The sequence below is a fragment of the Phyllobates terribilis genome, unplaced genomic scaffold (assembly GCF_046119375.1).
Source record: "Phyllobates terribilis strain yellow unplaced genomic scaffold, ASM4611937v1 Scaffold_11__3_contigs__length_659146591, whole genome shotgun sequence".
Taxonomy (NCBI): Eukaryota; Metazoa; Chordata; class Amphibia; order Anura; family Dendrobatidae; genus Phyllobates; species Phyllobates terribilis.
The window spans coordinates 630,502,718-630,528,666 of NW_027362771.1; positions in this window are offsets into that span (position 1 = coordinate 630,502,718).

Here is a 25,949-nt window from a genome sequence, read left to right on the forward strand (position 1 = left end):
TACTCCAAATCCCCGTTTTTTGTATTCTTCGGTCAGCATCCTTGGATCCCGTTTCCCATCTCTGCCTCGGTGGACAATCCGGCTGCGGAATCTCTCGTTAACGAATTCTCCTCCATTTGGGAAAGTACCAGATCTGCACTTCTTCAGTCATCCGAGCGGATGAAAAAACAGGCTGATAAAAGATGTCTGGATCCACCACAATTCCGTCCTGGTGATAAGGTCTGGCTCTCGTCCAAATATGTCCGGCTCAAGATTCCTTCCTACAAGTTAGGGCCTCGGTTCATCGGTCCACTGGAAATTATCAAACAGATCAATCCGGTTGCCTATAAATTGAAACTCCTGGCCAATTTGCGGATTCCTAACTCCTTCCATGTATCTCTACTCAAATCCGTGGTACTTAACTCTTTTTCCAAGTCTACAGGTACGCCTCCTGCTCCGATTTCCGCTGAAAACGAGTTTGAGGTAGAGAACATTCTGGCCACCAAAAGGGTAAGAGGAAAGACCTTTTTTCTAGTGGATTGGAAGGGGTTTGGTCCTGAGGAGAGAACATGGGAGCCCCGGGAGAACATCCATGCCCCTCTCATCCTTGATAAATTTCTCTCCGGCCTAAAAAAGGGGGGGCCTAAATGGGGGGTACTGTAGCATCGGCGTCCCTGCCTCCTGTTAGGCAGGGACGCCGTACCCCTCACCTCTCCGCTCCGTGCCCGGCGTCTTCCTCCCACTCTGCTGGCAGCGCGCGCTGCTTCCCGGCTTCTGTGCTTAGGGCGCGCGCGCTCCCCCTCTCTTAAAGGGGCCGCGCGCGTTGTTCTAAGGAGTCCCCGGCCAATGGCCGGAGGACATCACCATATGTAAGGCACCTCCTCTAAAATGGAGGTGCCCGAGCAATGTTGTTGCAAAGCCTTTCAACTCTGCTTCAGCCCTCAGGTCCCGTTACCAGTTACCTGCCAGTCACCTGCCAGATTCCTGCTTGATACCTGCCTGATACCTGCCTGATATCTGCTTACCTGCTAGCAATCCTGTGGTCCGACAGTCTGCCTACCAGTACCTGCCAGTCTGTCTATGGTTCAGTCCGCCTGCGGACCAGGAAGTACCTACCAGATACCTGCCTGATACCTGCCTGCCTGTCCAGAGACTCTTACTCGCTCACCTGGGAGCGCTCACCTGCTACCTGCCTGCTAGCCTACCTGGAGGCTTAGCCATCACTTGCTGTGACCACCTGCCAGTCCAGAGACTCTTGCCCGCTCAACTGGGAGCGCCCACCTGCTACCTGTCTGCTAGCCTACCTGGAGGCTCTGCCGTCACTTGCCGTGACCACCTGCCTGTCCAGAGACACTTGCCCGCTCACCTGGGAGCGCTCACCTGCTACCTGTCTGCTAGCCTACCTGGAGGCTCTGCCGTCACTTGCCGTGACCACCTGCCTGTCCAGAGACTCTTGCCCACTCACCTGGGAGCGCTCACCTGCTATCTGTCTGCTAGCCTACCTGGAGGCTCTGCCGTCACTTGCCGTGACCACCTGCCTGTGCAGAGACTCTTGCCCGCTCACCTGGGAGCGCCTACCTGCTACCTGCCTCAAAAGACTGTCCCCGTCACTTGCCGTGACCTCCTGCCCTTCTACCCAGAGACTGTTCCCGTAACTTGCCGTGACCTCCTGCCCTTCTACCCAGAGACTGTCCCTGTCACTTGCCGTGACTACCTGCCCGCCTTCCCTGGGAGCCACCCGCTTCCTTACAAGGACTGCCCCTTTGTATAGTTGCTCTGAGGTTCCACCTCCCAGACCCGTTGCACTTTCTACCTCTCTGCTCCTATATGCTAATGGTATGTTCTTCAAGTAACACCAGCTACCCACCACTCTCATTTATGACCTTGTTTACTTAGCCTTTAACTATCCAGCATCTGTTTCAGCCTTAATCAGCTGATCAAGATAAGCACAGACCACTCCCCTCTGGTTCACTGCTGAATGCATTCTGCTACAAATATATTGTCGGCCAGGAGTCTGTGTCAGATGTTTGTCTGTATCCATCACCTTAAGTGTGTCCATTGCTTAAGTGTGAGAAATATGAATTAATCCTGAAGTGAACTGAAGGTAACTGAAGGTAACTGGATACTAAATCACAGTAAACAACGTTTGTCTTTGTTTTCACTCTCACCCCCTTAATCCTTCACCTTTTCCAACCACCCCTAATCCCTACACCTAGTAATGAACACTTCATCTCTCCATCCATCTTCCCCATTCTTCTCACCTCCTCCTCAGAATTATTCCTCAACATTCAATCCTGTGTCTCTAAACACAGACACCCAGCTCATGCTCTCTTCTGCTCCCATCTACTAACACTTTCTCTGCTCCTCCTCACTGCCAGTGACATCTCTCCAAATCCTGGCCCTCCTCATCACATCCCAACAATCACTTCCACCTCCTACTTACGATCTATCCCAAACACTCGTAACCCTTCTAACCTTATTCCCATCTGCCCAGCCCCCCGCTTCCCCAGTCCCTCTAACAGGAGCTATATGGAACGCTCACTCCGTCTGCAACAAACTTTCCTACATTCACAATCTTTTCATCACTAACAATCTTTCCTTCCTCGGCATCACTGAAACCTCGCTCAACCCATCCGACACAGCCTCTCCTGCTGCACTTTCGTATGGTGGTTTCCACCCTTCCCACACCACACGCTCTACTGGCAAGCATGGTGGAGAAATAGGTTTCCTCCTATCAGATAACTGCTCCTTCACCCAAATCCCACTGCCACCCTCCGTCACTCTACCCTCTTTTGAGTTGCACTGTGTGTGCATCTACTTCCCCTCCAACTTCTAACTGACTGTCACTTATCGCCCCCAAGGATCAACCACCACCTTCTTTGACCACTTCACCACCTGGCTACTTCATTTCCTCTCCGTTGACATCCCCACTATCCTCATGGGCGACTTCAACATCCCCAATGACACTTCCCACTCATCTGTCTCTAAGCTTCTATCTCTCACTTCCTCCTTCGGCCTTACTCAGTGATCTTCCACTGCCACCCACAAAGACGGCCACTCACTGGACCTCATCTTCACCCGCCTCTGTTCCCTATCTAACCTCTATAACTCTCCTTTCCCTCTTTCTGACCACAACCTACTTACATTCTCTACCCTCTCCTCTCCAGGGCAACAATCCCCACTCCACAAACTTGCACACCCTCGCAGAAATCTTAAACACCTTGACCTACACTCACTCTCTGAATCCCTTCTACCTCTTACAGACATTAGTTCCTTACATAATGCAGATGTTGCTGCCACTTTATACAACACCACAAAAGCTGCAGCTCTCAATTCGGTCGCCCCCCATCACACATACCAAAGCTCGCACAATCAACAGACAACCCTGGCTCATCAGCCTAACTAAAGAACTGCAACGGACCTCCAGGGTTGCTGAGCATAGATGGAAAAGGTCTCACTCCAATGAGCACTTCATCGCATTCAAACAGTCCCTCACAACTTTTAAGTCCACACTCACTGCATCAAAACACACATACTTCTCATCTCTCATATCCTCCCTGTCTCATAACCCCAAACAGCTATTCATCACCTTTAATTCTCTTCTCCGTCCCCCAGTACCTCCTCCCTCTCCTCTTATTTCAGCCGAAGACTTTGCCTCATTCTTCAAGCAGAATATTGACACCATCAGACAAAGCTTTTGCCTAAAGTCCCCACAGCCCCTCCGAACACCTACTCAATCCTCTTCCTCCATAACCACCTTCTTCACCATTAAGGAAGATAAACTTTCCTCTTTACTCTCCAATCACACCTCACCACCTGTGAATGTGACCCAATCCCGTCCCACCTCATTTCAAACCTTACCACTATCTTCATCCCAACCCTAGCCCACCTTTTCAACCTGTCACTAAAAACTTGCATCTTCCCCTCATGCTTCAAACATGCCTCGATCACACCCATCTTCAAAAAGCCCTCCCTTGACCCATCCTCTCTGACTAGCTATCGCCCCATATCACTTCTCCCCTATGCCTCAAAACGACAGGAACAACACGTCAATTCTGAACTGTCCTCCCACCTCTACTCCTGCTCCCTCTTCGACCACCTACAATCTGGTTTCCGACCACATCATTCTACTGAAACTGCACTAACTAAACTCACTAACGATCTACTAACTCCCAAATCTAAGCGACACTACTCTGTCCTCCTCCTCTTTGATCTGTCATATGCCTTCGACACAGTGGACCATTCCCTCTTACTCCAGGCTCTCTCATCTCTCGGCATCACAGACCTGGCCCTATCCTGAATCTTCTCATACCTAACAGACCAGACATTCACTGTCTCCCACTCACACACAACCTCCTCATCTCACCTCCTATCTGTCAGTGTCCCCCAAGATTCAGTTCTAGGACCCCTACTCTTCTCCATCTACACCTTAGGCCTGGGACAGCTCATAGATTCTCATGTCTTTCCTTATCACCTCTATGCCGACGACACACAGATCTACCTCTCTGGACCCGATATCTCCTCCCTACTAACAAAAATCCCACAATGTCTGTCCACTATTTCATCCTCCTTCTATGCTATATTTTTTAAACTTAACATTAGTGTTGAGCCACCCCCGTAGTGTTCGAGTTCAGTTCGGTTCGTCGAACAACCGTGTGTTCGCCGAACTGTTCGTCGAACTGTTCGTCGAACACCTTCGAACACCGTTAAAACCAATGGCAGGCAAACAAAAACACATAGAAACACATAGAAAACACCTTCAAAGGTGTCCAAAAGCTGACAAACTGCTCAGAAGACACAACTAACACATGGAAAAGTGACAAGTACATATAGTCATGCGAAAAGAAAAGAGGTGGAGGAGTAAAAGGAGGGGGAGACACAGATATAGGCATGTCATGCCCTTCTAAAATCCAAAAAGTGAGAAGCCGAGACGGCCAGTCCGCTCCTGCCCGTGCCACCTCCGTGTCGCCGGGTTTGTGCCAGAGCCGCGGTGAACCCTGACGGCCAGCCCCCCTCTCCCAATACTGGTGCCTGTCCGCTGGTGGGTCGAGAGAGCCCCCCTGTGGTGGAGGCAGCTCTAAGCTTTTTAATTTAAATTGTCCCTCTAATTTGAATGAATACACTTTAAATCCATTTACAAGGATCTATTGGAGGGCAAGTCTCATGCCAGCAGCCGCGTAATTCCAGCTCCAGTAGCATCCACTAAAGCTGCTGCAGTTAAAAAGCTTTTATAAGGATCGAGCTCGGCTGTCCACCGCAAGGCATCCTAGTGCCAGTCCCAGCCCCTATGCCTTGGGGTGCCTCCTGATGCTCTTCACTAAGTATCCCGTGGTCCCGAAGCATTTCCTTTGAAAAAATTAAGTGTCCAAACTACAGGTGGTGTAGCTTGCTTAACAGCCGGGATAATCCGCTGACTAGCAGACACTGCTACTAGGCACAAAGTATTTCCTGGGCTAGATGCAGTTAAAAATTTGTAAGTAGATACTCTCGTTGGATGCTGAGAAAGCATTCCATAGAGTCTCCTGGCACGCCATATATGATTCTCTTAAAAAGCTTGGGGTAGGGGTCTAGGGGACCCTTTTATAGCCAAAATCACGGCCCTGTATCACAATACGTCACCTAGGCTGAAGATAAATGGAACTGTAGCACCGAGGGCTCGGTTGCTACAGACGTATTGCACCTCACCCAGAGGTGTGATATCTCACTCTCAGATAAGGATGGAGTGTGGATCAGGACCCGACACCTGCATGCATTACACCACATTGCCGTGGGGCAGGGCGACCAATATGCCCCTGAGATGGGCACGACAGTCCCTGTCCCTGGCTGGAGTGGGGGGGAGGGAACACTGAGGAAGGGGAACCCTGCAGTGCAGGAGCAGGGAGGAAGCAGTTCCTGGGTGCATTGAGAAGGGAGTATAAAAGGTGGGCACCATCTTAGTTCAGTGCAGAGAAGTCTGAGCAGAAGTGGCAGGGAGCAGGGGCTCTGCATGAGCTCTGCTCCGGAGGCGGGCCTAGTAACAGAGGCCCAGGCCTGCAAGAGGGAGAAGGAAGGAAGAGGAGCGGAGAAGGCTCCAGGAACGAGGAATGAAGGGATCCCAGGGGTGCGGACGGGCGAGTCGCCACCGCACGCCCGAATCCACCTGCGTGGAGGGGTCAGGCCAAAGGGGGAGACCGGTCCCCGAACTAGTGGAGGCAGGAAACGACCCTCAGCTAGAAACCGGAGGCTCTGACATTTTATGTGGCGCAGCCCCTTGCTCCACCCGCTAGGAAGGCACCACATAGGGTCAGGGAAACTGGCGCCAAGTTTACCAAGAGGAGGCCCGAGGCAGCCGGACAGAAGTGTTGGTAAGAAAGGCCAGACAAAGGACACACAAAGGGGGTCCTGTGAAGCGCTCCAAAGTTATCTGGGAGTTGTCTGAGCCCCTCACCTGGTGAGCACAGTACGACGTGGGCAGCCGTTACCTGCAGACGTGGTCTGGATAATAAGAACTGTGAGTAAAGGCCCTGAACTGCATCACTGACTCCGTGTCGTTACTGCTGCTGCCCTGCACCATCACCCCCATCCTCCGCATACACTGCCCTGAGGCTGTACTCCTCCCGTGGGTAGTTATGCTACGCTCTGCTGCACCCACAACACCAGCCTTAGCGGTCTGCCCTGTAGCGGCGGTTCACTCTGACCGCAATCCACGGGTGGCGTAGTCGGACATTTAAACATCAAAACCACATAAATAGTTCCGCCACTGGTTTGACCGCCCTGAGCCACGGAACCGGATCGCCGCCACGAAGACTACAACCACCAGCATCCACCAAAAAGGGTCCGGCTCCGGGTGTCCCAAGGCCCAGGGGGTGCGTCAGAACATTTTCATCACCTTTCACAATCACCAATGGGACAAGGCAGGGATGTCCTCTGTCCCCTCTCTTATACATCCTAGTGACGGAGCACCTGCTCTCATCAATTCGCCATAACCCCAATATTAGGTGGATTGAGGTGGGAGGCACCGAGTACAAGTGCTCTCTATTTGCTGATGATGTCCTAGTATATATCACTCAATCACATATATCCATCCCTGCTGTTATGGCTGAAATAGATCACTTTGTTACATGGTAAAATTTTAAAATCAATGCAGCGAAGTCTGAGGCCCTCGATGTCTCCCTCCCTAAATCCATATAGGATTCCATCCAGTCCAACTTTCCCTTTGCCTGGCCCTCACAGGGTATCAAATACTTAGGAATTCCTATTCATAGAGACCTCTCCCATCTATGTTATCTTAATTTTGGGCCCTTTATTGAACAATTCCATACAGACCACGGTTGGCAAGTTAGAACTGTAAGATTCACTACGTGAACCACTGGTGTTTTGTGGAAAAGCACATGTACACCGCGTTCCAAATTATTATGCAAAAAGTGTTTAGGAGTGATAAGGGAAGAATTTGTTTGTTTGTCAGTTAAACTCAATGATGGTGATGTGTGTCAGGGCTCTTTATATCACTGTAAGCAATTGCAGACACCTGTGCTAATTAGTTTGGCAGGTGTGTCCAATGAAAGGCAAGACTACTTAAGAAGGCTCTCTCACATTATTAAGCAGCCTACATTTTCTGCCAAAATGGGAAAGAAAAAGGATGTGTCGGCTGCTGAGAAGCAACAAATTGTGGAGTGTTTAGGTCAAGGCATGACTACAATCAACATTGTGCGATGATCAGGATGAAGTGTCTTGGCAATCAAGAAGTATGTAGCTGATTCACAGTACACACGTGTGCGTGCTGATAAGGGCAAATTGAGGACTCTTTCCTACAGGCAATTACGTCAGGTTGAAACAGCAGCGGCAAAAAAGCCTTGTCATAGCAGCAGACAAGTTTTTGAAGCTGCTTGTGCCTCCAACGTCCCCCGAACAACAAGATGCAGGGTCCTTCAGAGGTTTGCAGCTGTGCATACGCCATCCTGTCGACCTCCTCTATCCACTTCACACAAGCAGAAACGGCTCCAGTGGGCCAAACATTACATGAAGACTGATTTCAAAACTGTTTTGTTCACGGATGAGTGCCGTGCAGCGCTCGATGGTCCAGATGAATGGAGTGGAGGATGGCTGGTTGATGGACACCCCACGCAAACACGGGTACAGCGCCAACAAGAAGGAGGTGGAGTAATGTTTTGGGCTGGAATCATGGGGAGAGAGATTGTCGGCCCCTTTAGGATCCCTGAAGGCGCTAAAGATGAACTCCATAATGTATGTGGATTTTCTCAAACAGCACTTCCTGCCATGGTTCAAGAAGAAGAACCGTGTATTTCACAGCAAGATCATTTTTCTGCATGATAATGCACCATCTCATGCTGCACATAAAACATCTGCATCTCTGGCTGATATGGGCATAAAAGGGGACAAACTTATGGTGTGACCCCCATGCTCCCCTGACCTCTACCCCATTCAGAACCTTTGGAGCATCATTAAAAGGAGTGTCTATGATGGCGGGAGGCAGTTCACATCTAAGCAACAGCTCTGGGAGGGTATTCTGTCCTCATGCAAAACAATTGAAGCAGAAACCATCCAAAACCTGACAAATTCAATGGACGAGAGAGTTCAGAAGCTCCTTTCGAACAAGGGGTCCTATGTGAAAATGTAACATCACCTAGAATAAAGTTTTGAGTTGAAAACTGTTTGATTTCAGTTTCTAACAACCTGCTAATGCTTATAATTTCAAAAATGACCATTTTTTTGATCTTTATTAAAATGAAAAGGTTGATCGAAAAGTTTGGGGGATCTAAGAGTGTGGCAACCCAGTAGTCATGATTACTTCGAATTCTGACAATATGAGGGTCATGCTGCAGGTAGTGCAGCAAGAAGGCACTTATGTGTCTTGCGCATCTCGGAGCCCCAAAATTATTTTCCGGGCTAGATGCAGCTAAAAATTATTTTTAATTTTAAATCTGGTGAAGCTTATTATAGATGGCCTAATAGGATCAGTGCTGCACACTGCTACAAAGCCCAAATTATTTTCCAGTCAAGATACAGATAAACATGATTAGTAATTTGAAAGCTTAAAACGGTTGGTAGGGTGATTTTAACCAATCATCAAGCTTTTACTCTCCCCAGGATGACACAGGGGTAGAAAAGTCGTTTCGGATCCATGATTTGTTCATCTTTATGAACGTGAGTCTGTCTACATTATCAGTGGAGAGCCGCGTGCGCTTATCTGTCAGCACACCACCAGCAGCGCTGAACACACGTTCAGACAGAACGCTGGCTGCGGGGCATGACAAGATCTCCAAGGCGTAAGTGGCTAGCTCCGGCCATTTATCCAGATTGGAAGCCCAAAAAGAGCAAGGGTCCAGTGACACAGTCGTGGCTTCAATGTTTACTTGGAGATACTCCTGTACCATCGTCTCTAGGCGTTGACTATGTGTCAGACTTCTTGTCTCCTGTGGCCTTGCAAAGGATGGGCTAAAAAAGTGGTGAAATGATTCCGCAAAATTGATGTTACCAGCAGATACTGTGGTTCTGTTACGGTTTGAGTGCTGAACACTTGACGGTCCCACGGTTGGCAAGTTGGAACTGTGAGATTCACTACGTGCACCACTGGTATTTTGTGGAAAAGCACATGTAAGATTCTGCAACAGTCTCTGCTGATACTCCTGCATGCGTGCATCCCTTTCTATGGCAGGAATAATTTCTGCAAATTTACTTTTGTACCGGGGATCTAACAGTGTGGCAACCTAGTAGTCAGGATTATTTCTAATTCTCACAATTCGAGGGTCATGTTGCAGATAGTGCAGCAAGAAGGCACTCATGTGTGTTGCGCATCCAGGAGCACCAAGTCCCTGTTGTGTTGGTGGCGAGGTAGCAATCATGCTTCCTTCCTCTGTCCTCTCCCCCCAACCTCGCACAACAGAAATGTGATCAAGGTCTCCCTCATCTGATGAGTCTTCCATCAGTTCGTCCTCCACTTCTTCCTGGGCTCCTGCACCTTCCTCACTAGTTTGGCTGCTACCATGCGCCCTGGTAAAATCATCTCCCCCACCCTCACATGCCTGCCGCCTTGGTGCTGCCGACCGTCTGGACCTTGCAGATGTTAGCCCTTCCGCATACAACTCCTCCTCCTCTACTTCCTCCACCTCCTCTTGTGCCACCACCTGACTCCGAATTCTGTTTAACATGTGCTCCAGCATGTAAATCACCGGAATAGTCATGCTGATAATGGCATCGTCAGCACTAAACATCTTCGTCGCCATTTCAAAACTGTGCAGAAGGGTGCATAGGTCCCTGATCTGAGACGACTCCTCCAGCGTGATTTGCCCCACCTCTGAATCTCGTTGGCCCAGGCTATACGTCAGAACGTATTGCACCAGGGCTTGTCGGTGCTGCCACAGTCGCTGCAACATGTGCAGAGTTGAATTCCACCGGGTAGGCACATCGCATTTTAGCCGGTGAAGTGGCAGGCCCAACGACTTCTGTAGAGATGTAAGTCGCTGAGCTGCGGGATGCGAACGGCGGAAGTGAGCACACAGCGACCGTGCCCTCTGCAGAAGGCCATCTAGTCTGGGATAGTGGGCTAAAAATTGCTGGACAACCAGGTTCAACACGTGAGCCATACAAGGCACGTGTGTGACATTGCCCCGGCGAAGGGCCGCACCCAGGTTTGCAGCATTGTCGCACACGGCCTTCCCTGGTTTCAGGTCCAGTGGAGACAACCATTCATGAAATTGGTTCTCCAGAGCTGACCACAACTCCTCAGCTGTGTGACTCACATTTCCCAGACATTTCAATGTAGAAACCGCCTGATGACGTTGAGCCCTACTGCCAGCATAGTAAGGAGGTGTGCAGGATCCCTTCTGCGCAGTTAGAAAGCTTGTGGCATGACCAGACAGCCTTTGGGTGCAGGTGGAAGACCGAGAGGAGGTTGAGGAGGCAGAAGCAGTGGAGGAAAAATGACATAAAGAGGATTGACGCACAACTTGTGGGGACGGCAAGACTTGGACAGCAGCCCCTTGTCCTGCTGTCACCATAGTTACCCAGTGCCCAGTCAGCGACATGTAACGCCCCTGTCCATGCCTACTCGTCCAAGTGTCTGTGGTGAAATGCACCCTGTCACACACAGAGTTTCTCAAAGAAGCGGTGATGTTGTGTGCGACATGCTGGTGGAGCGCAGGCACACCTTTCTTTGAGAAGTAGTGCCGACTGGGCATCTGGTACTGGGGCACTGCGACGGACATAAGGTCTCGAAAATCCTCTGTGTCCACCAGGCGGAAAGGCAGCATTTCTGTAGCCAAGAGCTTGCAGATGGTGAAATTCAACCTCTTAGCTTTCTCATGGCTAGGAGGAAATGGTCTTTTACTTGTCCACATCTGAGGGACCGAGGGCTGGCTATTGTGCTTAGACGGGGTTGATAAGGGTGTCTCCGGCAAACTGCCGGTCTGTGAGGAAAATGCAGGCGGACATGTTAGGTTGCCTTGATCCAAAGGTGGTGCTATCGATGTCGGACAGCGCTCAAGACCAGCTGGTGTTACCACCTCCAAAGAAAATGATGACCTGCCAATCACGCTGGCTGTTGCGGGTAAAGAGGTGGCAGGTCTGCGCCCCAAAACAGGTGTGACTGCTGTCCCCCCAGTCACAGAGGATGAAGAGGCCGCGGATGCACAAGATATGGCAGACGGTGGTTGGCCCGGCCGGCTAGACCGCATTGTAGCACACTGAGCTTCCCACTGCAACTTATGCTTCATGTCCATGTGCCGGTTCATGCATGAAGTACTCAAACTATGTATTTTTTGGCCTCTACTTAGCTTTTGCTGACAAATGTTACAGATAACACGAGTTGGGTCATCTTTATCGATCTGAAAAAATGCCCAGGCTATGCAAGGCTTAGCACCCATGCGACCTGAAGAGCCACCACGACTTGTGGTGAGAGGCAGAGTTGTGTTTGAGGATGCAGTTGTTGACGTGCTTCCAGTACTACGTCTCTGTCCAGGAAGGCGCAACCTGACCTCGTCGTCACTAGCATCTTCCTTCACCTCCTCTGCTGACCTCATCTCTTGGCTGACTGTGGGTTGACAGTAAGTGGGATCTCCGACCTCATCATCATCACCCTGTGCGTTATCACACCCGTCGTCCTCAGAGCCAACCTGTTCCTGCCCTGACAAAAAACTAAAGTTGTCGCTCCAATCAGGTATTTGAGTCTTATCATCGTCTTCCTCATTGTCTCTACCAACAGGAGTTACAGTTTGGGAATGAGGGTCTACATTATGGTCAGAACCTTCTGCGTCTGGTCCTGGATCCGACTCATAAAGATTCTGGGCATCAGTGCAGATCATTTCCTCGTCTGGATTCACAGAAGCGCTGGAGTCGACCTCTGATTCCCAGGCTATAGTATGAGTAAACAGCTCTGCAGACTCAACCATCTGTTCTACCTCATACTCAGACGGGCAGCTGGAGATTTGGGAGCTGTGAGGAAGCAAGTGCGATTTGGGTGACACCTTTGAGGACTGGAGTATTTGTGATGTTGAAGTTGATGTGGAGGAGAGCCCACTTAAAGGAGCACTTGATATCCGTTGAAGCACCTGCTGTTTTTGTGCCTCATCTGGAATTTGTAGCGATTGGCGTGGCCGTAAGAAAGGGATCTTATCACATTGTCCGCTAAAAGAAGTAGACATTTTAGTTTGGCTGGAAGATGGTCTTTCTTCTGCACCTACCCCACGGACACAACCTTTTTTCCCCTTCCCAACACGCCTATTCCCCTTTCCACCAGCAGCAGGCCTTTTTCCACTCATTTTGGTGGTTAACTAATTCACAACTCTGGAGTTGTTTGCACAAAAAAACAATGAATGGTAACCGAGCAGAGCTGAGTGGCCAAACTGTGGTATTAGGCCAAAACTATTGGCTGGGTTAGATGCAGAAAAAAATTATTTTTAATTTGCAACCTGATGGAGGTCAGTATAGATGGACTAATAGACCAAGTCCCACACACCGCTAGAAGCCCAAATATTTTTTCAGAGCTAGATGCAGAAAATTTTTTTATTCAATTTGCAACCTGATGGAGGTCAGTATAGATGGACTAATAGACCAAGTCCCACACACTGCTAGAAGCCCAAATATTTTTTCAGAGCTAGATGCAGAAAAAAATTATTTTTAATTTGCAACCTGATGGAGGTCAGTATAGATGGACTAATAGACCAAGTCCCACACACCGCTAGAAGCCCAAATATTTTTTCAGAGCTAGATGCAGAAAAAAATTATTTTTAATTTGCAACCTGATGGAGGTCAGTATAGATGGACTAATAGACCAAGTCCCACACACCGCTAGAAGCCCAAATATTTTTTCAGAGCTAGATGCAGAAAAAAATTATATTCAATTTGCAACCTGCTGGAGGTCAGTATAGAAGGACTAATAGAACAAGTCCCACACACTGCTAGAAGCCCAAATATTTTTTCAGAGCTAAATGAAGAAAAAAATTATTTTTAATTTGCAACCTGATGGAGGTCAGTATAGATGGACTAATAGACCAAGTCCCACACGCTGCTAGAAGCCCAAATATTTTTTCAGAGCTAGATGCAGAAAATTTTTTTATTCAATTTGCAACCTGATGGAGGTCAGTATAGATGGACTAATAGACCAAGTCCCACACACTGCTAGAAGCCCAAATATTTTTTCAGAGCTAGATGCAGAAAAAAATTATTTTTAATTTGCAACCTGATGGAGGTCAGTATAGATGGACTAATAGACCAAGTCCCACACACTGCTAGAAGCCCAAATATTTTTTCAGAGCTAGATGCAGAAAAAAATTATTTTTAATTTGCAACCTGATGGAGGTCAGTATAGATGGACTAATAGAACAAGTCCCACATGCTGCTATAAGCCCAAATATTTTTTCTGAGATAAATGAAGAAAAAAATTATTTTTAATTTGCAACCTGATGGAGGTCAGTATAGATGGACTAATAGACCAAGTCCCACACACTGCTAGAAGCCCAAATATTTTTTCAGAGCTAGATGCAGAAAAAAATTATTTTTAATTTGCAACCTGATGGAGGTCAGTATAGATGGACTAATAGACCAAGTCCCACACACCGCTAGAAGCCCAAATATTTTTTCAGAGCTAGATGCAGAACAAAATTATATTCAATTTGCAACCTGCTGGAGGTCAGTATAGAAGGACTAATAGAACAAGTCCCACACACTGCTAGAAGCCCAAATATTTTTTCAGAGCTAAATGAAGAAAAAAATTATTTTTAATTTGCAACCTGATGGAGGTCAGTATAGATGGACTAATAGACCAAGTCCCACACACTGCTAGAAGCCCAAATATTTTTTCAGAGCTAGATGCAGAAAAAAATTATATTCAGTTTGCAACCTGATGGAGGTCAGTATAGATGGACTAATAGAATGATGCTATGCCCAAAAGATTTTACTTCACTAGGTGCAGTAAAAAAATTGGTATTCTATACACAGGTGGTATATCTTGCAACACAGATAGGCTACTCCACTGACTAACACACTCTGCAATAGGCCAAAAAGGATTAGCTTTGCTAGATTCAGCCAAATGCTGTGAAAAAAACTTGCACAGCACTGGCACAGACCTGCCTGGCAAAAACTGATAGGAACTGATGTAACCTAGTCCTGAAAAGGACTCCAATTACAATTAGTCTTTACTCCCACAATCTATCTATTTAAGAGCACAGACCTGCCTGATAAAAGTCGTAGGAAATGCTGTAACCTAGTCCTTAAAAGGACTGCAATCACAACTATTCCCTACTCCCAAGCTATCTGTATATTTGTGCGAAAATTGGCTTGAAATTAACAAGGTATAGCACACACAGCAACAGCGGTGCCGTCTAACACGCAGCTGCAGCAGTGAGAAAATGGTGGCGACGGGGAAAATGGCTTGGTCTTATAGGGCAAGGACATGTGACATACACACATGCCCTTGCTTGTGTGAAAAAAAGCACTTCGCTCCGTGTGTGCGCTGCTGATAGGCTGACAGATTGCACCTCCCCACTGCAAATGCGGGAAAGAGAAAAAAAAATGGAGATCTTCATTGTTCCTGCAGAGATCCATCCCCTGCCCCTCCCCCCGCCCCGCTGTACACTCAAACTGCGTATTAACATTAATTTTCATCATTACTGAGAAAAAATCCAGTTATGATTTTGGTGCACGAACAGTTATCGAACATAACCTCGAACAGCCGAATTTTTCTCAAATTGTTCGTGTTCGCCGACCGGCTCGAACACCGCCCAAAACAGCTCGAATTTGAGATTGGCGAACAGTTCGAGTAGAACAACGCTCATCTCTACTTAACATGGACAAAACAGAATTCATCATCTTTCCGCCATCTCATTCAAGCCCCCCAACTAACCTATCAACGTCAATGGCTGTCCACTCTCCCCAGTCCTTCAAGATCGCTGCCTTGGGGTAACCCTGGACTCTGAACTCTCCACATATCCAAGCCCTTTCCACTTCCTGCTGACTCCAACTTAAAAATATCTCCCGGATCCGCTCAATCCTCAACCATGAATCTGCAAAAATACTAGTGCATGCCCTCATCATCTCCCGCCTCAACTATTTCAACCTCCTGCTCTGTGGCCTCCCTTCCAACACTCTTGCACCCCTCCAATCAATCCTAAACTCTGCTGCCCAACTAATCCACCTGTCCCCACGCTATTCCCCGGCTTCTCCTCTCTGTCAATCTCTTCACTGGCTCCACATTGCTCAGAGACTCCATTTCAAAACACTAACCTCGGCATACAAAGTCATTCACAACCTGTCTCCTCCATATATCTGTGACCTAGTCTCCCCATACATACCCGCACGCAATCTCGGATCCTCACAAGATCTCCTTCTCTACTCCCCTCTTATCTCCTCTTCCCACAATCGCATACAAAATATCTCCCGTGTATCCCACCTACTCTGGAACTCTATACCGAAACATATCAGACTCTCGCTGACCGTGGAAACCTTCAAAAGGAACCTGAAGACCACCTCTCTTCCGACAAGCCTAAAACCTGCATTAAACCATCGTTCCACCATACCACTGCACGACCAACTCTACACTCACCTACTGTATCCTCACCCATCCCTTGTAGACTGTGAGTCCTTGCGGGCATTGTCCTCCCTCCTCCTGTACCAGTCATAGTCACGTTTTGTTCAAGATTATTGTAATTGTTTTCTCTATGTATACCCATTTTTCACATGTAAAGTGCCATGTAATAAATGGCGCTATAATAATACATAATAATAATTATTATTATTGGCAACAATCAATTGTTACATTTTTATGTTTATACAGGAAAACAATCTGACTATGGAAACAGAATTTTTTCTTCTAGGATTTCAAAGTTGCCATCATTCAAGAATTGTAATTTTCTGTCTTCTCCTCGTGATTTACTGTGGGACAATATGTGAGAATCTATTACTCATGTCATTGATGTCCACCAGCAAGAATCTCCACACTCCAATGTACTTCTTCATCTCACTTCTGTCAATCAGTAACATCTTATTGATCACAGATATTGTCCCTTACGCTCTATTAACAATGGGGAAACCATTACTTTTATTGAATGCTTGACTTAGTTTTATATATTTGGTGGTATAGAAATATCTGAATGTTTCGTCATCACAGTGATGTCCAATGACAGATATGTGGCCATCTGTAATCCTCTCCATTACACTGTCATCATGACAAGTAGAGATTGTGTGAAGTTGGCCATGTTGTTTTGGCTTCTTGGTTTTCTCCTTGCATTCATTAATATCATAACAGTATCGACAATGACATTTTGTGGACAAAATATCATTGACAATTTTCTCTGTGATCTTGTTCCCTTAATAGAACTTGCCTGTTCTGATACTAAAATTATTCAAATAGAAGTCTACATAATGAGCTTTCCTATACTTGTCATCCCCATCACAATTATATTAATATCTTATGCTAATATAATTTTCACCATCTTCCGGGTTCAGTCCAGCAGTAGACAGAAAGCCTTCTCCACCTGTAGCTCTCACCTCATCGTTGTCTCCATATTTTACCTTACTATATTGAGTGTTTATGTTTACCCAACAGCGATACAGATGTAGATGTCGGAGAGCCTCCTGAAAACAATGTTCCCATTATTAGGAAGTGGGTCTCTAGTGATGAACGAACGTGCTTGCCACTGCTCGGTACTCGCCCGAGCATCACGGTGCTCGACAGGCTCGACGCTCAGCGAGTATTTCCGTTTTGCTTTGGCGGGAACTCGGGTCCACTCACTGCATGTTTGGCTCTCTTTAGAGAGCCAATGAGCATGCCGGGATTGCCGGCCATGCACTTTGATGGCGTAGCCATGTTGGTTGTGGGCATTACAGTGATTGGCTGGCCGCACAGGGTCATCAGGTCTATGTAAGATCTGGCGCTGCTATGCTCGTTACAGTGTACCCCGGAATCAGTCAAAGTAGGGAGATATGCTGCTTAGTCAGGGAGAGATTTGCTATAGGTATTCCACAACATATATTTATATATATATACACTGGGGAAAAAAAGTATTTAGTCAGCCACCAAGTTCTCCCACTTAAAAAGATGAGAGAGGCCTGTAATTGACATCATAGGTAGACCTCAACAACGTGATACAAAATGAGAAAGCAAATCCTGAAAATCACATTGTCTGATTTGAAAAGACATTTTTTTCAAATTTTGGTGGAAAATAAGTATTTGGTCAATTACAAAAGTTCATCTAAATACTTTGTTATATATCCTTTGTTGGCAATGACAGAGGTCAAACGTTTTCTGTAAGTCTTCACAAGGTCGACACACACTGTTGCTGGTATGTTGGCACATTCCTCCATGCAGATCTCCTCTAGAGCAGTGATTTTTTGGGGCTGTCACTGGGTTTAGATTTGGAGACTGGCTAGGCCACTCCAGGACCTTGAAATGCTTCTTATGAAGTCACTCCTTCGTTTCCCTGCCGGTGTGCTTGGGATCTTTGTCATGCTGAATGACCCAGCCATGTTTCATCTTCAATGCCCTTGCTGATGGAAGGAGGTTTGCACTCAAAATCTCACGATACATGGCACTATTCATTCTTTCATGTACATGGATCAGTCGTCCTCGTCCCTTTGCAGAGAAAGAGCCCCAAAGCATGATCTTGCCACCCCCAAGCTTAACAGTAGGTATGGTGTTCTTTGGATGGAACTCTGCATTCTTTCTGCTCCAAACACACCGAGTTGTGTTTCAACCAAACAGTTCTACTTTGGTTTCATCTGACCATATCACATTCTCCCAATGCTCTACTGGATCATCCAAATGCTCTCTAGCAAACTCCAGATGGGCCCGGACATGTAATGGCTTAAGCAGGGGGACACGTCTGGCACTGCAGGATCTGAGTCTATGGCGGTGTAGTGTGTTACTGATGGTAGCCTGTGTAACGTTCGTCCCAGCTCTCTGCAGGTCATTCACTAGGTCCCCCATGTTGTTCTGGGATTTTTGCTCACTGTTCTTGAGATAATTTTGACCCAGGGTGAGATTTTGGGTGGAGCCCCAGATCGAGGGAGATTATCAGTGGTCTTGTATGTCTTCCATTTTCTAATTATTGCTCCCACAATTGATTTCTTCACACCAAGCTGCTTGCCTATTGCAGATTCAGTCTTCCCAGCCTGGTGCAGGGCTTCAATTTTGCTTCTGGTGTCCTTCGACAGCTCTTTGGTCTTCACTATAGTGGAGTTTGGAGTGTGACTGTTTGAGGTTGCGGACAGGTTTCTTTTATACTGATAACAAGGTGCCAGTACTACAGGTAATGAGTGGAGGACAGAGGAGACTCTTAAAGAAGAAGTTACAGGTCTGTGAGAGCCAGAAATCTTGCTTGTTTGTAATTGACCAAATACTTATTTTCCACCAAAATTTGAAAAAAAATTCTTTCTAAATCAGACAATGTGATTTTCAGGATTTGTTTTCTCATTTTGTCTCTCATAGTTGAGGTCTATCTATGATGTCAATTACAGGCCTCTCTCAAGTGTGAAAACTTGCACAATTGGTGGCTGGCTAAATACTTTTTTTTCCCCAATGTATATCCAACTGAACTAAGAGTCCTTCTGAGGACTAATCCAGCTACATATATTAGTGGTGATAGCAGAAGTTAGGCAGGCAGGCTGTGTATGTGGCAGACTGCAGTGCATGATACAGCACAAGAGAGTACATTGAGCGTCCTGTTAGTATAGGTATTCCACAACATATATATATCCATCTGAACTAACAGTCCTTCGGATGACTAATCCAGCTGCATATAATCAGTGCTAGGCAGAAGTTAGGCAGACCGACACTGTATGTGACAGACTGCAGTGCATATAGTTCAAGAAGGTCCATTGAACGTCCTGTCTGCTGCTGCTGTAATAATTACAGATATTTGTAGACATAGTCCCAGATATCAGGGGCCTGGGAATATTTTTTATCTTAATCCAGTTTATTTGCTTAAAAATCAATCCACAGTACACAATTTTTCTGCTCCATTTCCTTGTTCCCACTGCAGAATAAAGCCAGATCTGTTCCATATGTCAACCATAAAAATCCAGAAATTTAAACTGAACGTGGAAAATATTGGCCTCCTTTTCCATTATGTTACAGTGTGTCGGTCAAGCTATTCGCACTGGATCTGTGTGTAGAATAGTATTAGCAAATTACAGGCCTGCTATTTAAAACAATGGTTCTCTGTCAGACATATCACCTCTAAGACTGTTCCAAAATTAGACATTTCTTCCAATTCTATTCTGCTGCAGTGTGTCGGTCAAGTTATTCACATTAGGTCTCTGTGTAAAATAATATTAGTAAATTACAGGCCTGCTATTTAAAATTGTGGTTCTCTGTCAGAAGTATCACATATTACTGCATTCCAAAATCTGCCATTTCTCGTGAACATGGAAAATATTGTCCTCCATTAAAAATGGGCAAGGTGCATGACAAGTGACAGGGAAGTGGACGTGAGGGTGATGGTGCATGCAGAGGTCGATGCCGAGGACGTGGCCATGGGGAAGTTGAAATTGTGCGACAACAAACACCCACATCTTGTTGCTCGACCTTCCTGTCCCAATTACTGGGGGTCCACAGAACACCACTATTTAACACAGAGCAGTGTCAAAAGGTTGTTGGTTGGATAGCAGATAATGCTTCCAGTCAGTTTCCCACCACCACTACCACCCTTTCTTCCAGACGGTCAAGTCTCAGTAGTCGTGAGTCTAGACCGCATGTTCCTCACCCTGATTTTCCTCCCACCCACCATGCAGAGAGCCCGGAGACAACTGATCCCACACTTGGACACTCAGAAGAGCTTTTCACTTTTCCCTTTGAAGATTCCGGCCTCTCGCCTTGACAGCTTCAAGCGAGTCAAGAGGAGAATGCGTGGAGCGATGAACAAATACAGCAGCAGGGGAGCTGGAGGACGCCGGACAGGAACCGCGGCGCTGAGGGTAACGGCGCCGACGCAACACTACCCCCCCTTTATGCACCCTCTTTTTTAGGCCCACAAGAAATTTTTCTAGAAGACGAGGGGCATGAATGTTCTCCCTGGGCTCCCAAGACCTCTCCTCAGGACCAAACCCCTTCGAATCCACAAGAAAGAAAGTCTTTCCTCTTACCCTTTTGATGGCAAAAATGTTTTCTACCTCAAAGACGTCCTCAGAGGGGACTGGAGCTGGAGTGGTACCTGGATCGTCAGAGAAAGAATTAAGGACAACTGGTTTGAGGAGAGACACGTGAAAGGAGTTGGGGATCCGTAAGGAGGCCGGGAGTTTCACCTTGTAAGCCACTGGATTTATTTGGTTCAGAATCTTGAACGGACCAATGAACCGTGGATCTAACTTGTATGATGGTATCTTGAGATGGACATATTTGGAGGAAAGCCAGACCTTGTCTCCCGGATGGAATTGAGGCGGATCCAGGCGTCTCTTATCAGCATGCTTCTTCATCCACTCAGAGGACTGAAGAAGCGCAGATCTAGTGTCTTCCCAAACCACAGAAAATTCACTGGCGAGAGACTCAGCGGCAGGATTGTCCACAGAAGAGGAGATGGGAAACAGAATCCAGGGGTGTCGACTGTAGACCACAAAAAACGGGGATTTAGTAGAAGACTCGCTCTCATGGTTGTTATAGGAAAACTCGGCCCAGGGAAGGAGCTCAACCCAATCGCTATGGTGAGTGTTGACAAAGTGCCGAATAAAGATGGTAAGGGTTTGGTTGATACGTACCACTTGACCATTTGACTGAGGATGATAAGTAGAGGAGAAATAGAAAGAGACATCCAATAGCTTGCACATGGCTCTCCAGAAGCGTGAAGTGAATTGAACTCCGCAATCCGAGACAATGTGGAGGGGTAGGCCGTGAAGACGGAAGATGTGATGGATTACTTCCTTAGCCAGCACAGATGCAGACGGAAGACCAGGCAGAGGGATGAAGTGGGCCATCTTAGAAAAGCGGTCAGCGACCACCCAAATGACAGTACAACCGGCAGAAACAGGGAGATCCGTGATGAAGTCCATTGCAATGTGTTGCCATGGAGCGGTAGGCACGGGAAGAGGAAGGAGATGGCCAGATGGAAGGTGACTGGGAACCGCGTTACGTGCACAAAAGGAACAAGCTGCATCAAAGTCTGCAACATCCTTGCGCAGGGAAGGCCACCAGTAATGTTGGGCAATGAGCAGAAAGGTCTACCTCTGGCCAGCATGACCGGTTAGTTTGGATGAATGGCCCCAGAGTAGAATCTTCTTTCCATCCGAAACCGCTACAAAGGTCTTACTGGGTGGAAGATGAGACAGGTCAAATGGAGCAACAGTCATTACTTTGGAGGGGTCTATCATATGTAGAGGCTCCTCCTCTTGGTCGGATGATAGGAATGAGCAGGATAGAGCATCAGCTTTAATGTTCTTGTCCGCCGGGCGGTAATGCAGAGTGAAGCAGAATCGGGTGAAGAATAGAGACCACCTAGCCTGACGGGGATTTAGTCTTTGGGAGTTCTGCAAATAAGCAAGGTTTTTGTGGTCAGTGTAGATGACCACCGGGTGCAGATCCCCCTCCAGCAAGTAGCACCACTCCTCCAGCGCTAATTTAATGGCCAGCAGCTCTCGATCTCCTATAGAGTAGTTGCGCTCCGATGAGGAGAAGAGCTTGGAGAATAAGCCGCAGGTTACCATTCTCCCGGATGAGGATTTCTGGATGAGCACTGCTCCGGCTCTGGAGGAGGATGCATCAACCTCCTGGAAGATTTGCTTGTTGCAATCCGGACAGTGTAGCACAGGATTGGAGGAGAAGGCTTGTTTAAGGTAGACGAAAGCCTTCTCCGCTTTGTAAGTCCATTTCCTGGGATTTGCTCCTTTACGTGTGAGAGCGGAGATGGGAGCTGTCCGGGAGGAGAAATGTGGAATGAAGAGGTGGTAATAGTTTGCGAAGCCCAGGAATCGCTGAATCGCCTTCAATCCCTCCGGTCGGGGCCACTCTAAGACGGCAGACACCTTCTCGGGATCCATCCGCAGACCAGTCTCAGAGATAATATAGCCCAGGAATGGCAGAGAGGTCTGCTCAAAGAGGCATTTCTCCTATTTAGCGTATAGGCGATTCTTCCAGGGCCTCAGAAGAATCTGACGAACATCCCTCCGGTATGAAGGCAGATCCGGAGAGAAAACCAAGATATCGTCCATGTACACCACCAAGCAAGAATACAGGAGATCATGGAAGATGTCGTTAACCAGCTCCTTAAAGACAGCTGGAGCATTACAGAGACTAAAGGGCATCAACCTGTACTCGTAGTGACCATCCCGAGTGTTGAATGCCGTTCTTCCAGTCGTCTCCCTGGCGAATACGGACCAGATTGTACGCCCCACGCAGGTTGAGCTTAGTGAAGATCTTTGCGCCTTTTAGGCAGTCAAACAGCTCCGAGATGAGAGGCAATGGTAATCTGGCTTAGGCCCCTATAGTCGATACAAGGACGAAGAGAGCCGTCTTTCTTTTTGACGAAGAAGAATCCTGCTCCAGCCGGAGAGGTGGATTTCTGGATAAATCCCCTAGCAAGATTTTCTTCAATGTATTCAGACATGGCACGGGTTTTGGCCAGCTCCAATACAGGGTGGCCTCAAGTCTCTGTAACCAAGGCAGGCCAAGCAAGAGGGGATGAAAGAGACCAGACAGTATGTAAAAGGAGATCCTCTCCGAGTGCAGTATTCACACCTGAAGAGTTACCAGCTCAGTGACCAACAAGATGATTTCAGGGAGAAGCTTTCCATCCACAGAGGAAACTGCTAAAGGATCTGCCAGACGTATGGTAGGAATCTGAAAACGCTCCACAATGGCCTGTTGGATGAGATTCCCAGCGGCTCCGGAATCCAGATGGGCAGTCTCGAAGAAGCAGGTCTCACCACTGGTGACGGAAAAGGAAAGAGTCAATGGTGGAGAGGAATAACTCTTGCCTAAGACGACCTCTCTGAGCGGTCCTAGACACTGGGGTTTCCCGGTCTCACCGGGCAAGAGTGGATCTGATGCTCTATATTGCCAAAATAGAAGCAACTCCCCTCGGAACGACGGGTCTCCTGGCGATACTTGACCATCTTAATTTGATCAATTTGCATAGGCTTTGGATAAGACACCCGGGGGAGTTCAGGTTGAGAAACTGGACTTTGGAGGACGGGAGCGAGGCACAGAGGTTTCCTCTCACGGGTCAACTCCTTAGCGCATACCAGAAAACAGATGACAATCCGGGTAGGTAATGACACCAGGTCGTCCAGGGAGGGAGGTATGTCATGACCGGCTAGCTCATCCTTGATCAGTCCGGAAAGGCCCTCCAAAAAGGTGGACACCAGGGTCTCATTGTTCCAGGCAAGTTCAGATGCAAGGGTTCAGAAACGCACAGCATACTGGCCCACAGAGAGACTCCCTTGGTGGAGTCGGAGATGTGAGGAGGCAGTAGAATATTTTCGTCCTGGCTCATCGAACACCTTCCGGAATGCCGAGAGAAAAGCCTGGAGATCGGATACCAGAGGATCCCCTCTCTCCCACAGAGAGTTAAGCCATGCCAGCACCTCTCTGGTGAGGTGAGACATGATGAATGCCACCTTGCCCCAGTCGGAGGTGAACTGGTGTGCCAGGAGTTCAAAGTACAGTGTGCAGTGATTTTTGAAGCCCCGACATAGACAGGGTCATCCCCAAAATGTGGAGGTGCAGAAAGCCGGGGTCCAAAGTCGGGTGCCACAGCGCCACTGGGTTGAGGTGCCACCAGAGCGGGTGCCGCTTGGTTAGAGGCGGACACAGTCGGGGTGGACAGCGGTTCCAAGCGGGAGTTGACTGTCCACAGAAAGGTCAGGATAGTATCCTGTTGGGATCTCTGGCGAGATACCTCTTGGTACAGGTCTGAGAGTAAAGGAGCCTGGGAGCCACATGAGTATGGTAGGTAGCTTGATGGGTGATACTGGGTAGGCAAGGAGGTGGGCACAACAGGTAATCTGACAGGTAATCCGTGTAGGCAAGCCGACGGGCACAGCACGCAGACAGGCTAGCGGATATGGCTGATAGAAAGGCAGGTGGGCACGGCTGATAGACAGGCTGGTGGCACGACTGATAGACAGCAGCAGGAGAGCTGGAGGACACCGGACCGGCAGTGAGGGGAAAGGCGTCTCTGCCTGGCAGGAGGCAGAGATTCCGACCAGAGGAGGAGAAGGAAGAACAGGAGCTAGTTTAATGCGCTATAGATGGTACCACCTGCATAACTCTCATACCGTCTATTCAGCGTGGATGGCCTGAGGACAGAGAGGAGTAGGATGAGGAGAGCAAGGTCAGCCATTATCTTGGTGAGGACACGGAAGTCTTGCCTGTTAGCAGTCTGGCAAGCATGGCTGAGTTTATGTTACACTGCCTTACCCATGACCCTCGCGTTCTCAAAATTTTGGTTGACAGTAATTACAGGTTGGTGACACTTCTAGACCCACGCTACAAGGAGAACTTTATATCTCTTATTCCTGAGTCAGACAAGTCTTCAAAAATGGCAAGAGAGACACAAATCCAATCCAGCAGAGGCAGAGGAACACTATCAAAGTTCTGGGAGCATTTTCTCAGCCCCTCCCGTCGCACAGGCCCTAAGGCCAGGGGTACTCTCGCAAGGAGTGCAAAGTTTGGGAAGATGCTAAGGGAGTATCTTGCCAACTGTGTCAACGTCCTCCGTGATTCCTCTGTGCCTTATAATTATTGAGTAGCCAAGCTGGACACGTGGAACGAACTGGCTCTCTACGCCTTTTAGGTCCTGGCCTGCTCTGCCCCTAGAGTTTTATCAGAGCGGGTTTTTAGTGCCGCTGGTGGAATTATAACTGAAAAGTGTATCCGCCTGTCAACTGAAAATGCTGACAAGCTGACTCTTTTAAACATGAACAAGGGCTGGATTGGGCCAGACTTCTCAACACCACCGAATGATAGTAGCGTAACATAAACTCAAATCCAGTGTCATTTTTTGGGAGGTGTATTACCATCCATCTTTTCATACCCACACATGGGTATACGCATCCTGATTTTGGGTATTTTCTCTTGTCCTCCTCCTTCTCCTCATCCTCATCCTCCACCAACATATCACCAACGTGACCGTGGTCCATGATGCAACACCCACATAATTTTTTAAAAGGGTCTTTATGATGCCTGTAAAAAATTTTTTTTATACAGTATGTTCATGTATACCTCCCAGTGGTAAATGTTTGTCAGCCCATACAATTAGTGCATGGGCATTACAAGTATAGGATGCCCGCTCCTTTCTAATGGAACATTTTTTTATGAGGCTTCCCTCCATGTCTCTTCCAAGGAGCATTGGAATGACTCCCAATTTTTGGCAGCCCTTGCATTCACTGCATAGTCCGACACTATGGGAGACCCACTTCCTAATAATGAGAACATTTTTTTATGAGGCCCTATACGTCTCTTCCAAGGGTCATTGGAGTGCCTCAGAATTTTTGGCAACCCTTGCATTCACTGCATAGGCAAACACACTGGGAGACCCACTTCCTAATAA